At 35.2% G+C, this 17,500-nt stretch overlaps 1 protein-coding gene across 2 annotated transcripts in view; it reads right to left on the minus strand.

Annotated features, from left to right (window-relative positions):
• Positions 1-17,500, minus strand: part of Calcrl (calcitonin receptor like receptor) — a 93,645-nt gene that overhangs the window by 69,270 nt on the left and 6,875 nt on the right. The window contains exon 2 of one of the 2 annotated variants that reach the window (XM_021193109.2): positions 4,627-4,694. The exons of the other annotated variant lie outside the window; for it this stretch is intronic. The gene's annotated coding sequence lies outside the window, so the exon portion shown is untranslated. The remainder of the gene's footprint in view (positions 1-4,626; positions 4,695-17,500) is intronic. 2 annotated transcript variants of the gene reach the window in all.

Raw genomic sequence — 17,500 nt, forward strand, 5'->3', positions numbered from 1 at the left:
AAAGAAAGAAAGAAAGAAAGAAAGAAAGAAAGAAAGAAAGAAAGAAAGAAAGAAAGAAAGAAAGAAAGAAAGAAAGAAAGAAAGGCTCCTGCTTCACCCTTCCAGGTAGAGTAGCTAAGATTACAGACCTGGTCCACCAGTCCTAACTCTATATATTCATTTGCATATTATCTTGGTAATGAATTTAATTAAACATATGAGTCTAATTCCCTCATTATTTAATCTAGTTAGCACGGTTACTCGATAGAAGCCTCTTAAGGAGCAATACTCAGTGTTGTCCTCTGTCCTATGTTCCAGCATATGTATGCACAGACACACACAGGCACACACAGGAGCAGGAAACAGACTGGCTTGTCTTGTTTGCTTGCTTGCTTGCTTGTAACAAGGTCTCTTTGTGTAGTCCAGAGTATCTTTGAATTTAGATTCCCCTGACCCTGTTACCAAAGTGTTGGGATAACAGTTATATGCTGCCATGCACAGCTTTAAGAAAGATCTTAAATTAATATGTTTGGCACACATGATTATTGACAAATATTGAAGAAAAACTTATTTTTGAACTAAGGTTATATTTTTTTCTTGTATCTGAGATAAAGTGCATTTACTTTATAGAATCATATGGATTTAAAACTGTGTTAAGGAAGTTCTCTTTAAAACTAATATATATGTAAAGAGAAAGTCGTGTTCCAATGATCTACTCAAAGGAACATGGCAAAAATAAAGAACAAAACACCAACAACAAATAAAGTAACACCAATAATCAGAATAAATGAAATGGGATATTTAGGCCTGGGTAATGTTTTTGTTTTGTTGGATATCAACTCAAATTGGAACAAGACTGGGAAAGTCTCATGAAATGTATGCCTATTTTAGAGTGAGTTGATGACATTTATTCTATTATTAAACCCAAGTTCCAATAACTGTATATATGTATGTATGTGTATCTATATGAATTTTACCATATAAAAGATGGAATACTAGGGAGCTAGACAGGTGGATTGATGATTAAGAGCACTTGTTGCTTCTGCAGAGGATTTGAATTCGGTTCCCAAAACTTACATAGTGGTCATAACTATCTGTCATTCAAGCTCTATGGATCCAATACTCTCTTCTGAGATTCCTGGACACCAGGCATGGTGTCCTGGACACATGGTGCACATACATGTAAATAAAACACCCACACACATTTTTTTAAATCTAAAAAAAAAAGTAGAATGCCAGATGATAATAATAGACTAGAATATAAAAATGTTCTGATTGCAATGAAATAGATCTTTCCAAACTATCACTATGAATGTGACCAGGAGCTAGAGCTTGGCAGTTCCATCTTCAGGCTGATTGAGTCATAGTTTTCCTTTCTTTTCCTTTACATCCAAGGTCTATTTCTCATTGGAGGGAGGTCTTAGATTCAGCATATAAACAGCTGCAAATATTTGTCTTTGGTTTTCCTTTGTGAGATATCTATAATAGTCTAAGAAAGTAGAGAGAATTTAGCCACAGCAGGAACTTCCTGCAAAAATATAGTGAACAGCTCTGCCCCTTTTATAAACATAGCCTTTGTTTCTTCATAGGTCCTAGAAATTTCTCAAAGGTTTAAAGTAGAAACTTACTCATCTGAACAGAAACATATGTGTTGCATGTGTCTTTACTGACCAGTAGAAATAGAAACAATATTTTTTTAAACTGCTAGTAGGACTCTATACATTCATATAACATGCTGAAGGCATCTACTACTAAGGAGATAAATTAGGCAAAAATTGGAAAACCTTCGCAAGACATAAAGGTAGCATAGCAGAGAGAGCTAGCTGACAGTGGAAAATAACTAATAGAGCTGGAACCCTAACAGATATCCATGAATTATAGATAGTTAAGTATGTAGCTCTCATACAGCCTGTTCCTAGCATGTGTGAGGTCCTGAGTTCAACAATCAGCATCTATATAAATAAATGAAGTTATATTTTATTGTATTCATTATAGCACACTTTAGAAGAAAATATTTGATCAAAATTGATATAGTTGATAAAAGATATCTAACATGCTTTACTGAAAGAATAATTAAGGTCAGATAGAAAATAAAACAGTAATAACATGTTTATTATTGACCAATATTTATATTCATATTTCCAAGACCAAGATTGATTATTTAACTTCAAAATAACATTAAGTATAGTGGAATTGACAAATAATTCTAGTGTTCAAGTTAAAAGAAAAGCCAAATGGAAGCTAAAACCCAAACAACTTGGTTACTATAATTTTGTAATAATTACTGAATGGAATTTTTAGTCAATTTGAGCATGATAAACTAATGAAGGTGTGTGAAACATGTATCTTAAATTTGTGGGAAAATATCTTAGATTCACTCCAAATTAGATAAAGATTTAAATGTGAAATATTCCTAGAAAATACTTAGGTATTTTTACCATTCTGTGTCAGAAAGAGCTTTGAGCAAGATTGTTAAACATCAGTGATAACTGTTATTAGATCCCTCTCAAAGTACAACATAGTCAGAGAAGTTGCTCTTCATCCCCTCCTATCTCTTATTAGTCAAGTTTTAGAGTGTGCCAAGTGATTGTGTAGATTAACCATTCCAAAATGCTTGACACTAGAAGATCAGAAGTGTGACCATGTTGTTATTAGTTAGAAAGAAATGCATATGCTGAGGGGTTTTTCAGCTCATCTTTAGGACAAAGCATTTTAATCAGATTTGCCAGATTCTCAGAACTGAGGTGGATTTGAAAATCTTGCAGTGTCATCTGCTTGCTTTACAGACTTCAGACTTAGAATATAGGAGCCAAGAGAGTTAGTGAATTGCAGTATGTTCCATGACAGTGGCACTGAGCTAAAAACAGGCATCATGTCTCCTTGGTCTTAGTTTTGGGCTGTTTTATTAGACCAAAACAAAACCATTATTGATTCAAACTGACGAATGGAAGTCAATTCCTACTTTTAGTTACATGTTTCATCGCCATGGCAATGATTTTTTGAACCTATTTATTGCTGGATTTTAAATTTATTTGCACTTTAAAGTTAATTGTTGAAATAAAAATAATTATAAAGGCACATTTAGCATCACACACACACACACACACACACACACACACACACACACGACCATGCTCAATAAGTCATATGGGATGAAGCAACTGAAGAGACAGCAGTTTAAATCTGGACCTCTCATTGCATTTCTTCCAAACTACTAAATATGTGCTATAATTTTCACATTGGAGTGATATTCTAAAATATTATATAATCTTCCCTGATGTCAAAATATGATACACACATTGGGAAGCCAAAGCCAGTTATTTTCTATTAAAAAAAAAAAAAGAAAAAAGAAAAAGAAACTTCTCTTACAGGTTCTTCCCTGCTATTATTATGAAGCAAAATTGTAAGAAGTGATTTGGCGTCACATCACATAGGGAATATCAGGAAGACAGAGGCAGCTGTCACATACATGTTGGCTTTTGGGGCACTCAGACCTTGCTGTGAGGAAAACTGAGTCATCTGAAATGCAGGGTGCAGAGGAAGCTGACACATAAAGGGACAGAGCACTCATGAGTTCCCAAAGACAGGCAGTGGGACAAAGAACAATTACACATGCTCTATTTTGGGACCTAGTTGGGAATTCTTTTTTAAGAAATGCACAGCTCAAAAAAAGAAAAAAAAAAGAAAAGAAAAAGAAAGAAAAGAAAAGAAAAAAGAAAAAAAACAGAAAAAAAGGAACCATATCACAAAGTCTTAATAAGAAAACACAATTTTACTTAACACAATTTTACTTTCAGTACCATTATTATACCTTCATAGGAAAATTATTTTTGAAATATTAAAAAAAAACCCTTCAGCCTTACCAAAAGTAAGTTAGGGTAAGAAGATCTAATTAAATTTTGTGGGGACTATCAGGTGCAGCAAATAGATGCTTAGCTATTTTATTTGCCATAGCACTACAATGACTAACACATCTGTCTTTTTGGATGCACCAAAACCTATGAAGCTTGCTGTTCTTTGACAGAATAAAATTCAGTGTTTTCTAAGGAGTCCTAAAAATAGTATCTGGAATACTGCAAAATAGTGAAGCAGCTCATATGACTGTTCTTTTATTTATAATTAAGGTACCCTGAGTATACTAATTATAAGAATCTTTTATCTCACCCCATTCATAGACATGATGTAACAGTGATTATGTGGTTAAGAAAACAAAGGATTCTATACAAAGCAGACATTTAGTTCAAATGAATAACCTAGCTATATAATAATATTTAAAAGTCATCTCTAGATCAATGTAACATACATATATTAAATGACTTTAAATTTAAATTATATCATTAAATCACTACAATAAAAATATGACACATTTAAAATTAGCTTAATATTCCTAACCATTTAACCCACACAATTATTGGGTTAAATCTACTTTGCAATGTCCTAAGAAACTAATTTTGAGTTGATAGGGTGCACGCAATTCCACCTTTATCACTAGTTTATAGGGTTGCCAATCAATGTTTTTATTCAGACGTAAACTGTGCAGTCTTCTGTGGAATTTTTGTCCCTATACTTGATGCATTCTTTATACCCTTGACTTTACTGCCAATCCAAGATGTTACTTTATATATTTTGTTGAAATATATGCAATACCTGAGTGTTAGACCATCCAAAGTTTTGACAGTTGGTAGCACAAGATGTTGGTGTATCATCATTGGGCCCTGGATGACAAAAGAAGATTCCTGTGAATTTGGTAAAATTTTAAGTGGGAAGTGGAATCATACAGAATTTAACTTAAGAACTATACTATTAACTTAGGAACTATACTATTTAACTTAAGAATATACTAGTGTGGTTCTCTGTGAAAATACTCACTTTAAATGGTGGGTTTGAAAGGGAAGTTCAGAGGAGATACATCTGTCTCATTTAGGTTACCATTAAACTAGCCCAGAAATGAGAGGAAAAAAAACTTTGTTTTTGTTTTTGTAGCTTGGCAACATGTCCTTATAACAGGGTCACTGAGGGACAAACATAGGGCCAGGTGTTTCCTATTGCTTGAGATCTCAGCACTAGAAAGAGGTAAAGTCTACATGAGTGTAGCTGTGCTCTATAAGTTAAGGACACCATAGTCCATGCCTGCCAGAGCTAAGGAGAAAGCTTACCAACAGTTAGATAGGTAAAGGTCCGGTGGTAATAAATGCAGCAAAGAAAAACAAAGCGAACAAATGAAGTATAAGGAGAAGACTGTGGCTATCATGAAAAGCCTCCAAGGACGTGGTATTGGCCTAGTTGGTGAGGGAGGCAGGCTGCTGTGACTGCCCTAGGGAGACGTTGGTCCTACATTGATGGCTTGATAATGGTTCTGAGGCAGGAATGACTTGGCTGGTGCAAGGTATGGGTAGAAGGTTAGCATCGTCAGAGTGGAAGGGTTGAAAGCAAGGGTAGTCATAGATCTGACCCAAGAGGAACCCATAGACATTTAGGGTCAGAAATGAACTTGACTCTACTGCTAAATAAACTGAATGCGTATGTTGGCTTGTATACATCTTTCCAGGTCGAGTGAACACTAACAATAAGGTGAGATCATTATATATTTTTCGATGCTTTACATTCATACTGCATTAAAATTTACTGAACTTCAAAAATGTCAAATTTGTGTTCTGTGATGTGTCTACCTCCCACTGTGAGCTGAGAAATTTTGTTGATCCTGCCCTCATAATCCACGAATCTACTGTCATGCTTTAATGATCATCTAAGCCGTTGTCAAGGTTATCTATAAAGTCAAGGCAAAAGCTTATGTGAATGCCAGGGCCAGGAAGCAGGAGTGGATGGGTTGGTGAGCAGGGGGAGGAGAAACCAGGTAAGAAGATAACATTTGAAATGTAAATAAAGAAAATATCTAATAAAAAAACATTCAAACATATTAAGAAGACTATTTTTTTAAAAACGTAGTATTTTGTTAGCAAAATCTTATTTTAATTACCTTGTAATACTATTCTATAGTTAAGAAAAATGTATTATGCTTCCATAATTTCTACATATAATTGTAATCTAACTTTGCTATTACTAGGCTCAAGATCTGGTTATATTAAGATTTATTTATCTGTGAACCAATGCTGTCTAAATCTAGAATTGGGTTTTTCTAAAAATGCTTTTGAAAAAAAATAAAAACTCCAGCCTCAGGCTTTTTGGCACCCATATGGAATTCAGCAGGTTCAAAGTTGAAGTTTATTTTGAATATTTTCCCAACTTGTTAGAAAAGACCACTGGAATAGAAACAGCTGAGGAACATTAGTGGCTTTTTTTCTCAGCATAATTCTAAAATTTTCATTTTTTTTTAATCCCGGTCAAAGTGACCATGGAAGAGTATTTTAAACTCTTGGATAATTAGGTCATGAAACCAGTTACCCTGGTTATCATAAAATTAAATATGGAGTTAACTTTAGTTGATAAATATCTTGTATGTATGAACAAAACTATGGTGTATAAGTTGCCATGTGCATATAAGTTTAATACTTATTTATTTAAGTGAACGGACATTTTGTCAGTATGTCTGTGTAGTGTGTGTGTGTGTGTGTGTGTGTGTGTGTGTGTGTGTGTGGTGCCCTTGGAGGTTCAAGAGCTGGAGTTACAGACAGTTATGAGTTATCATGTGGGTGCTGGGAATTGAACCTGGGTCCTCTGGAAGAACAGCCAGTGCTCTCAAACTTACTTTCATTGTATATGATAGCTATACATATAGTATACATATAGTATCAAATAGTGTTGTAAAAGTAAGTTAATATCCAATATTAAGTATAAAAAGCATTATTACACAAACCCCATGAAAATATAAGAAAATACCTAGATAAAAATAAAGAACTAATTTTGTTCAGTAGCACAATATCTAAATTGACTGGTCAATGGAATTAAAATAAACTAAATCTTGAGAACATAGAAAAGAAACACAGGATGTACACATAGCAAATAAGCTTTCATCATGAAATGTTTCCATTATTTAAATCAATGTTTTGATATTAATATGAAGACTTTAACTAAACTAAAGAGAAATAAACCTACACCTAATTCTGTTAGGAGGAAATCAAAGCCTTGAAGAAATAAATGAGATAAATTCAGCTGACGGTTAAAAAGACAACTATGTAGTTGCCAAATTATGACTTATGTGAAAATATAAATCCAGTGCCTTCCGTAATATTTTAATGGATAAGAAGTTAATATTACAACAGTGGGGAAAGAGGTACATCCTATTCAGATGATTTGTATGCTCCATAACTTATTTTCAATAGTTAAAATTCAGATATATGGAGAGGATAGATATCAACCAATGATTGATAGATGATAGACAATAGAGAGAGAAATCATGATAGATGATCCACAAAAAGTGGATTAGTCACAGTTCCTCTAAATCAACTAATTATTACCTAATTTGAAACATATGTTTAAGAGGAAAATTTTTATTATTTTAACAAGCAAATTCACCATGATTCACGACCAGAGAGATGTAAATCAAAACCACAATGAGATATTGTGTTACACCCTCCAAAGTGGCAAAAGTTAGAATGTTTGACAACAATACACAGTTTTGGAAAGGCTATGGTGCAATAAGTATCTCATCTACTGTTGGTGAGAATTTAAATTGGGTCACTATTTTGGATTGCTTAGAAATACGTCTTATAAATCTTTTCTCTAAAAAAAAAAATCCATGCAGTTTATGGGGAGATATGTAGGGATGTCTTAGTCAGGGTTTCTATTCCTGCACAAACATCATGACCAAGAAGCAAGTTGGGGAGGAAAAGGTTTATTCTGCTTACATTTCCATACTGCTGTTGATCACCAAAGGATGCAGGACTGGAACTCAAGCAGGTCAGAAAGCAGGAGCTGATGCAGAAGCCATAGAGGGATGTTCTTTACTGGCTTGCTTGCTTCCCCTGGCTTGCTCAGCCTGCTTTCTTATAGAATCCAAGGCTACCAGCCCAGAGATGGTCCCACCCACAAGGGGCCTCTCCCCCTTAACCACTAATTGAGAAAATGCCCCACAGCTGGATCTCAAGGAGGCATTTCCCCAACTAAAGCTCCTTTCTCTGTGATAACTCCAGTTGTGTCAAGTTGACACAAAACTAACCAGTATAATTGACCCCTTGTCAACTTGACACACAAACCATCACTAGTAAGCCTCCCTTAGTTTCTCCGTTTATAACTTCATGGCTTGTAAAAGTCAAATGTTGGAAGCAGTTCTAATATTGCCCAGAAGAAGGATAGGTAGACTCTGATACATTCATGGAATGGAATACTGAAGTAGTGTTAAATAATGTATCACACAACAGACTCTAACGCTGATGTATCTCAAAAACTGCAATGCTATGTAAACGAACCATTTGCCAGAGAAAACATGACTGCGCTTTCATAACAGAAAATTGAAACAGTAAAACTAAATAATATATTACTTAAAAAGGTTATACCAGGTAAGTGATCTTCAGATAACTAGAGTCTAGTATAGAGAAACAGTTTACAGGTAGGACTAAATGTGTAAATCAGTGCTGCAGGAACTTGATGTTCAAAACACCAGGTTCTAGTAAGAGGATGTTTACTTAAATGGGAAATTTATTAGCCAGAAGGTGGTGGCACATGCCTTTAATCTCAGTGCTCAAGAGGCAGAAGCAGATGAATCTCTGAGTTCAAGGCCAGCCTGGTCTACAGAGTGAGTTCCAGGGCAGCCATGGCTACACAGAGAAACCCTGTCTCAGAAAAAAAAAAAAAAAGATGTTTAAATAGAATATTTATAATAGATACAATCTGTAAGTGAGACACAAAATTTAGTACGAAAACTGTATAGAATATTGGTATAGTATGACTGCATAGAATTTTGTATTTTGAATCTTTGAATCAAAATATGTATGGCAAGAATACGGGGGGGGGATGGCTTTGACTCTCATAGTGCAAACAAATTGAATCTTTTTCTTCCTTTGACAGTCAAAATATTACAATATTCATGAGAGTTCATAAATATTATTATAAGAACAAACTGTATACTTGGAATTTAATGAGTATAATTTACTTCTCTGAATTCTAGCCATCTGATTTTGTTTTTAAAATCTACTTAATACTCTGAGTCTTCTAGGAAACTAGTGATAGAATTTTAGGTTACCAATGATGAAAAACCCTTGAGTCTAACCAACCAATGTTTGGTTAACCCTGTCTGACTTAAGACCTACCCCACAAGAAGGAACCCATACTTGACAATGCTTGGGTGACCAAGAACCTGAGACTAGATATCCCCAGAGACCTTGGGTAAAACCAAATACTACAGGTAAAAAAAAAAAAAAAAAAGTAACACTAAAGATTCAAAAACAACAAAGTAACAATAAAATGTCTCCTAAAGATATTCTACTATATGTAGCAGAAGTTGGCCTAGTCAGCCATCATTGGGAGGAGAGGCCCTTGGTCTTATGAGGATTATATGCCCCAGTACAGGGGAATGCCAAGGCCAGGAAGCAGGAGTGGGTGGGTTGGGGAGCAGGGCAGGGGGAGGGTATAGGGGACTTTCGCGATAGCATTTGAAATGTAAATAAGGAAAATATCCAATAAAAAATTGTTTTTGAAAAAATAAATAAACAGTATAAAACATTATTCATTAAAAAAAAAGATATTCTGCTATACTCGTAGATCACTGCCTTATTCAGCCACCATCAGAGAAGCTTCCTCCAGCAGATGGGAACAAATACAGAGGACCACAGCCAGACATTATACAAAGAGAGAGTCCCTGGAAAGCATAGCTCTAAATGAGATGTTTCCATCAAATCCCTCCCCTTAGAGCTGAGAAAACCCTGCAGAAGAGGAGGCAGAAAGAGTGTAAGAGACAGAGGAGATGGAGAACAAGGTACATTAAATCAACTGAGCAAGGTTCACATGACTCAGAGACTGAAGTGGCAAGCATAGGACCTGCACAGGTCTGCACTAGGTCTTTTGTGTATATATTACAGGTTTTAGTTTAGTACTTTTTTGGGACTTCCGAATGTGTGGGCAAGTGGGTCTCTAATTCTTGTGCCTTCTCTTGGGGATCTTTTCCTTCTGTTCAATTGCCTTATCCAACTTCAATGTGATTGTTTTATATATATATATATATATATATATATATATATATATATATATGCATGCATGTGTATGTCCCATCATATGCCTGTTTCTGTGAGTATGCATCTGTGTATGTGTGTATGAATTTTTACCTCTGAGTCCAGCAAAAGCAGAAAAGTTATCATGTAGACTAATAGCAAGTTTTTGATACTTCTAAATTATATGATTCATAGAAGGAAAATGTGCCCCTGAATAACAATGCTTCTTATCCCAAACCAAGGAAATATTTTTGGCATTTCAGTGTGAATGCTTAGAGTTTTTTTAAAAGATGACTACTTAATTTAAATATGTAACTTGTTTTGCCCTCATGTGCTGTTATTGTGAGTTTGAACCTAAATATATCTTTGTGGTATATTCTCACAATCTGCAGGGTGTCAGTAAGCAGAACAATTTCCGAGCCCAGTAGGTAACATAAGCATTACATCTGATTGTATTGAACTACCTCCTATTGTCTGATATGCTTAGTGAAAAGGACTTGAATTGTACCAAATAGCCCTGATCCTTCCAGTGCGATGACTAAGATATTCCAGTTTCTGAGATGTCTCTTCAGAAACTATCCTTAGAGACTGGACAGTGTCAACAGTTGAGACTCCATGACACCACCATTTAGAAGCACAGCTGTTATCTTGACTGGTTGAGTTCAATCCCTTGAAGAAAGAGACAATAAATCTGTTTGCTTCTCATGACCTAATAGACACTTCTTGGCACTTATCTAGGGCAGTAACACTTAGACTTAACCCCAAATACACAAAAATATAAGACGACAGGGTTTTATCCAACACAATTTTAGACCAAGAAATAGTGCTTGCTTATTAACTTTAAAAAGTACTCCTGGTAGCATCTGTCATCCATGGTCGTATCTCACATCTCCCTGTCTTAAATGAGTGCTTTGAGATTGGATTTTTATTTCATAATCATTCTGGCAAGTAAAGTGTGTTTTATTGAGCCAGCTTATCTAGCCTCTTATTTTATCCCTTTATTTTGCTCATTTAATTCAATCCTCCTTTCTTTTTTTAATCGATTCATTTCGTGTTTTAGAATTTTATATGAATACTGTATTTACATCATTCCCCCTCACTTTTCTCCCTCCATCTCCTTTCACATTTTCCTCCACTCATTCTCAACTTCATGACCTCTTATTCTTTGGTTAATATTGTTTTACACACACACAACACACAAACTATACATATACATTGAAATGTATAAATTCAACCTGCTGTGTTCATTTAATGTTTTTCCTGACTTTTATATTTCCTCTTACTTTCAATTTTTATTCTTGACTTAATTTTATATCATACTTCACTTAGTCTTTAATAATTATTGTTAATTTAGGTGAAATATTCTGATTAGTGCTCCTCTGTAGAATTTTAATCTAGCAACAAGACTGCTCTGGCAAGGAATCAAGTCCAAAGCCCTTCTAGGTCAGTGCATTTCAACTAGAATGATACACCTTTAATCCCACTGGCTGGAATATAGACATATCCTTAATATGTACCTTTAATCCCAAACAATGAAGATATGGTTATTGTAGAAGAAAGCAGCCATGTTTGAAAGTGACATCTAGTTGAGGGGTAAATAAAGTGATGAGTCAAAGAAAGGTTTAATAGAATGAGTCAGAGATAAGCTACATCTAACACTCAGCACAGAAAGTTGAAGTACTTAAGAGAACATCAAAATAAAGAGAGGCAACTTAATAGAGCAGCATGAAGGGGGAGAGGGGGATTTTACCAGGACAGTCTTACAGAGAGACTGGTCACAGGCATAGACAGAATGAGCCAGAGAGTGAAAAGGGACCAGAAGATCTGAACAAATTGCTAGAATTAATTTGAGGCCAAGAAAAGCAATTCAGTGAGAAGCCAAGAGAAGCCAGTTTGAGCAGGTCAGTTTAAAAGATTAGATTGTATGGAGGCTAGAAGCTTCCAGGCCTGGACCCAGGGATAGTTAGAACAAAGAAAGAAACACTCAGGGCTCAGCACAAGCCATGTGGTCTCACAACTTGGGGACAACTCTCATCCATCCTTCATCCCTGCATCTGAGAAAATAAAAGTGACTGCTACACTTCCCGCTCTAATTTATCAACTTCTACACAAGTCTCCAAGCTTGTCTTTCACTTTTTAGCAAGTGTTCTGGATTTCCCCAAAAGTGAAACACTTTAGGTTCTATTAAATGTTTATGGGTTTTAAAAATATTTGACCAAACCATGATATATGTTAAAGCTTTTCTATAACTATCTGAAGAGACTAGATCCTAACAGGAGTTAGTTGAAATGATTCTTATCAAAAATTGAAAATAACACTTGTTTGCAGGTAACATCGTGAATTACAAAATTGATTCCGATATTATTTTCTCTCTGTAGGCTGTTACTTAGTCACTGGTGCTACTATCAACCTCCTGCAGTGGAGATGCCTCAGAGAGTCAAGGGAGTCCAGCAGAAAGATGAGTCAAAATGTGCTATGCCACATGATTTACCATCCACCTTATGCTGTACCAAAATTTCTCTACGCAATGAATTGCAAATTGCAGTCATTATTGAACTATTAAAATATACAGCAAATTTCACAGGTATAATTCAGTATTAAATATTTTAATAGACCATATTCAATTTATAAGTAATATTCTATTAGAGACTTTCATAAGTATTTGTTGCCTCTGATGAACCTAGATGGAAGAAGAATTATTTCAGCACAGGGTTCTGAACAAGAGTACGTGGGAAACTCATTTGTTACTGTAAAGATTGGTTCTGGCTTGAGAAAGTGAAGTGGCTCTCCAAATCGAGAAATTAATCATTTTTGCACTAAAAAGTGACTTGAAATTTCATTAAAGTATTCCTTTTCTTGTAGTTAATTTATTTTTAAGTACTCTCTGCACAGTTTAATATAATCCACTTGTTAGAAATTATTGCTATTTTGTCTTTTTCAAGTATTATTGATGCCAGATTATTTTATTATTTCCTGATATGTGCTACCTAGAATGAAGAAAATATGTTGCATGGTACTGCATTGTCTTATATTCATTAAAAACTACAAAATAAAGCAAGCAGAGATCTTTACATTCTTAGTAAAGATTACATTAGTGAAGATCGCATTTTAAAAGAGCATGATTTTCTGTACTCTTGATGCTAATTTAATCGTAAATACAGTACTTGACAATGGCCATGTGAAATGCAGTTGGGAAGTTAAAGAATTAAATGATAGAAAAGAACGGCAACAAAAAGTCATTTTGATTTTGATTTTTAGCAGTACTTAGTGCAGAGTATAATGAGTCCAGTGCAGTTCACTGCTTGTGGTTTAAAACTCTAACCACTATTGCTACTAGATAGTAAGGGTAACGTATGAGCTACGGTGTATGTTTTCACTCATTAGGCTCTGAATATACGTTATCTATGTTCTAATATAATGGACATCACTCTTTTTCCTCCATAAATTTTGTATTTATGAATTATATAAATACCTGGGCTCAGAGTAAATGCCACTGAGTTATTTCTTCATGAATGGATGGCTAGCTCTGTGACTCTCAAGCAAATGAGAAACCTAAATTACAAAAGATTGGTTGTATTTTTATAACTTGTGAATTACATTAACTCAAAATTACATTTGGTGAAAGTCAAACATGGAACATTGTGACAAATAAAGATTTTATTTAGTCCCTCTGTGTGTGTGTGTGTGTGTGTGTGTGTGTGTGTGTGTGTGTCAGAGTCTGTTTCTGTACATATAAATGTATATTCTGAGTTTATAAAATAGTACTTTGACTTTAACTTTAATAAACCTACAAAACTGTGCACATATGAAGGACATTGAGAATTAGCATTCTTTATAGAGTTTTTATTTAATGCTTGTTGATCAGTGTTTAAAAGCTAAACAGGTCACAAATAACAGGCATATAACTCAATGCCTATTAAACTTCTTTCACTGTTAAACTAAATTTGCATTCTCCCACATGTGATTTTTCAAATGTTTGATTTGCTTTCTTTCATGTCCAGTGCTAAGGCTTTTTGCTTTTGTACATGACCTAGCTCCATTGTCCAGAAAGGCAGTAAGTAATGGAGTAAGGCTTTGTCGGGAGCCAACAGTTGGCAAATTTGCCAGTTTCAACAATAATTCTGCCAGTTCAGCCATTGTTTGGCCTCTTGTGGAGAGACTTCAACACTTTGTGTCAAAAAACTGGGCTCCATTCTCATTTAACTAGTTGGAAGGGTCATTCCTTGGAATTCAGTGAAACCTGAACGCCAGACTCATCGCGGAAAGCATCTTTACCAGTTCATTTTCCCTCGAAAAGACAGTGTAGGGATAAATATTAGATTAACCAAAGAATAGTAAAGGTAGTCATTGGTTTCTGAGCATTTTCTTTTTGGAAGTGTGCAGATATTCTAACACATTCAGAACTGAAGCTCTAGCATCTAAAACCATGAAGTCAATGTACAGTGTTCTGTGATGTAGATAGCAGTACAGAAAATCCATTCATTTAATCCTTCATGGAGCAACTTTAAGGAGCAGAGACATACGGGCATTTCTAGAAGAGTTTTTAGAACACTAGTGAAATGTACATGAGGAAGGAATGTGTTAAAGGAATACACAAAATGGGGGGAGAGGGTAATGTATAGCAATCATGCAAATGACAATAGATTGTTTGTTGCAAGGTGCTTAATATTATTGGAAAAGTCCAGTCCATACTACATAGCTGACGCACACAAGAGGACAGTGGTGGGGTAAGGATTTAGTTGGTTTATAGTAGTAACCTGAACAGAGATCACACAAAATGGCTACCATCAGTCATACTACAGGGAGGTGAGAGACTGTGGCATGTTGATATCTGGGAGGAGAACATTTACATTCATTAAAAGAAACATACAGAGGGCTGGTGAGATGGCTCAGTGGGTAAGAGCACCCGACTGCTCTTCCGAAGGTCCGGAGTTCAAATCCCAGTGTCTTAGTCAGGGTTTCTATTCCTGCACAAACATCATGACCAAGAAGCAAGTTGGGGAGGAAAGGGTTTATTCAGCTTACATTTCCATACTTCTGGTGATCACAAAAGGATACAGGACTGGAACTCAAGCAGGTCAGAAAGCAGGAGCTGATGCAGAAGCCATGGCGGGATGTTCTTTACTGGCTTGCTTCCCCTGGCTTGCTCAGTCCACTCTCTTATAGAACCCAAGACTGCCAGCCCAGAGATGGCACCACCCACAAGGGGCCCTCCCCACTTGATCACTAATTGAGAAAATGCCTTACAACTGTATCTCATGGAGGCACTTCCCCAACTGAAGCTCCTTTCTCTGTGATAACTCCAGCTGTGTCAAGTTGACACAAAGCTATCCAGTACACCCAGCAACCACATGGTGGCTCATAACCATCCGTAACAAGATCTGACTCCCTCTTCTGGAGTGTCTGAACACAGCTACAGTGTACTTACATATAATAAACAAATAAATCTTAAAAAAAAAAAAGAAAAGAAAAAAGAAAAGAAACATACAGAAAGCTATATCACATCTCTCCCTTAAATTTTTATTACATGTATTATGAAAGGGTTGCAAAACATGATCTTCAAAAAAATTGAAGCTCAGAACTTGATGAATACACATGACTTTTAACATAAGTTTGAAAACTATACATTTAATGGGTACTCTTTTTTAAAATTGCCAAGCTCTAGTATAAAACCTGACAATTATATTATGTGCAATTTGAACTAGTGCATATAGTCCTAAAACTAGGTTGAATGGAACATGAGTTATTAAATATGGACATACTGATTTTATTTTTTAAAAAAAATAGATGTAATTAAAGAGAATAATTTTCTTAAGAATAAAACTTTGAAAACTGACACCAGTAACTTGAAGAGGAAGGCTTTGAAATATCTGTTCAAATCGTACGACTTCAGCAGGGTTGGACCCTGCAATGTAGCTTAGCATTTGTCTCATTTTTAGTTAATTAAATTTCTCATATTATTTTCCTTAGTTATATACTTTCCATATGATTTTACTATGCTATACTCCATTTTTTTAAGTCTTAAAATGATTATAATATAGTGCTATGGTGTTTAATCATAGTACATATTACTATTTAAAGAACAAAATTCAGTACAAATAAAATATATCAAAATTAACAAAGAGTTGTCAATGTGGTTCTCAACTTAAGAAGGCCTTAGCATGTGGAAAACCCTATGTTGGTTTTAAAGACACCTGGTTTTAAAGGGCCTCTGTTCTGGGCAACAGCCAAATGTCTCGGGTAGAGGGGTGACCTCAGTTTATCTTGCTGTCAGTAGTGTTTCTCATTTTGTCACAAGACCAGTGGCTAGTTGTTTAAGTGGGGTGTTGACTAAAGTATCAGAGTTTGACATGACAGATATTTTCTGTATCCAATATTAATCTGGATAGCTCTGGGCTGTAGATGAAACATGAGAAGGTAACCATTCTAAAATAAGGAATTGAATGGATTCCACACCGCTCTCATTGCATGTGCCTGTGTTAGGGTATCCTGAACAGTTTGGCCTATCACACTTTAGCAGAGGAGATTGGTTTTATTTAATTCCACTGTCAATGCCGTGCAGGCTAATCCTAGTATCTTAAAAGAGATAACTATATAGTGAAATGTGTTATAATAGAAGTATTCCCTGTGGGTCTAAACCATGATGGGAAGAATACAAAGGGTGATGTCTGCCTCAACGTGTGCCGCCATGATAGAAGATTTTAATTTGGACAGCAAAGCAAATGGAAAAAAACCCTCTGCAGATGAGACTCGGGAACCACGCTCCATCAAACAGAGGGCTCTAGGAACTCCTTAAAATTGCATTTTTTTAAAAATGTGTTTCTGTGAGTGGCATTCATCTGCATGTGTATTGTCTCTTCAGTTTTCACTATGTTCTCCACAGATTCAGAATTCACAAATACTCAAAATCAAGCTCTTGCAACAAATTATCTTCAAATCTTTCAAAACCAGAATGTGTTTTCCATGTTGTTGTCCAGCAATTCTTGAGGGATTTTAATACATAAGAAAACATGTGTTTACCATTAAAAAGTAATTAGAAATAACTACTACAAGATAGTCTAAAAACCCAAATAACCAAAAAGACTTTTAATTATATAAATTAAGTTTACTGGGTCATCCACAATATCTTTTTTATTTTAAGCTTCTATGGATGTTTTAGTATTTGCAATTCAAATTTTTTGATACTCTTGACAGCTATTTATGAATTTATTTATTTATTTTTTTATTTTTATTTTAGACAGCATCTCACCCTCAACCCATGCTATTCTAGAGCCTATTAGTTAGCCCAAGCTGGCCTCTAACCTGGGGCAATTCTCCCAAGATGGCCTCTTACCTAGGTAAACCTCCTGCCCCAGCTTCATAAGTGCTAGAATTACACTCACAAACCATCATGCCTTGCTGTATTCTAAGTTAATATA

The sequence above is a fragment of the Mus pahari genome, chromosome 3 (genome assembly GCF_900095145.1).
Source record: "Mus pahari chromosome 3, PAHARI_EIJ_v1.1, whole genome shotgun sequence".
NCBI lineage: Eukaryota > Metazoa > Chordata > Mammalia > Rodentia > Muridae > Mus > Mus pahari.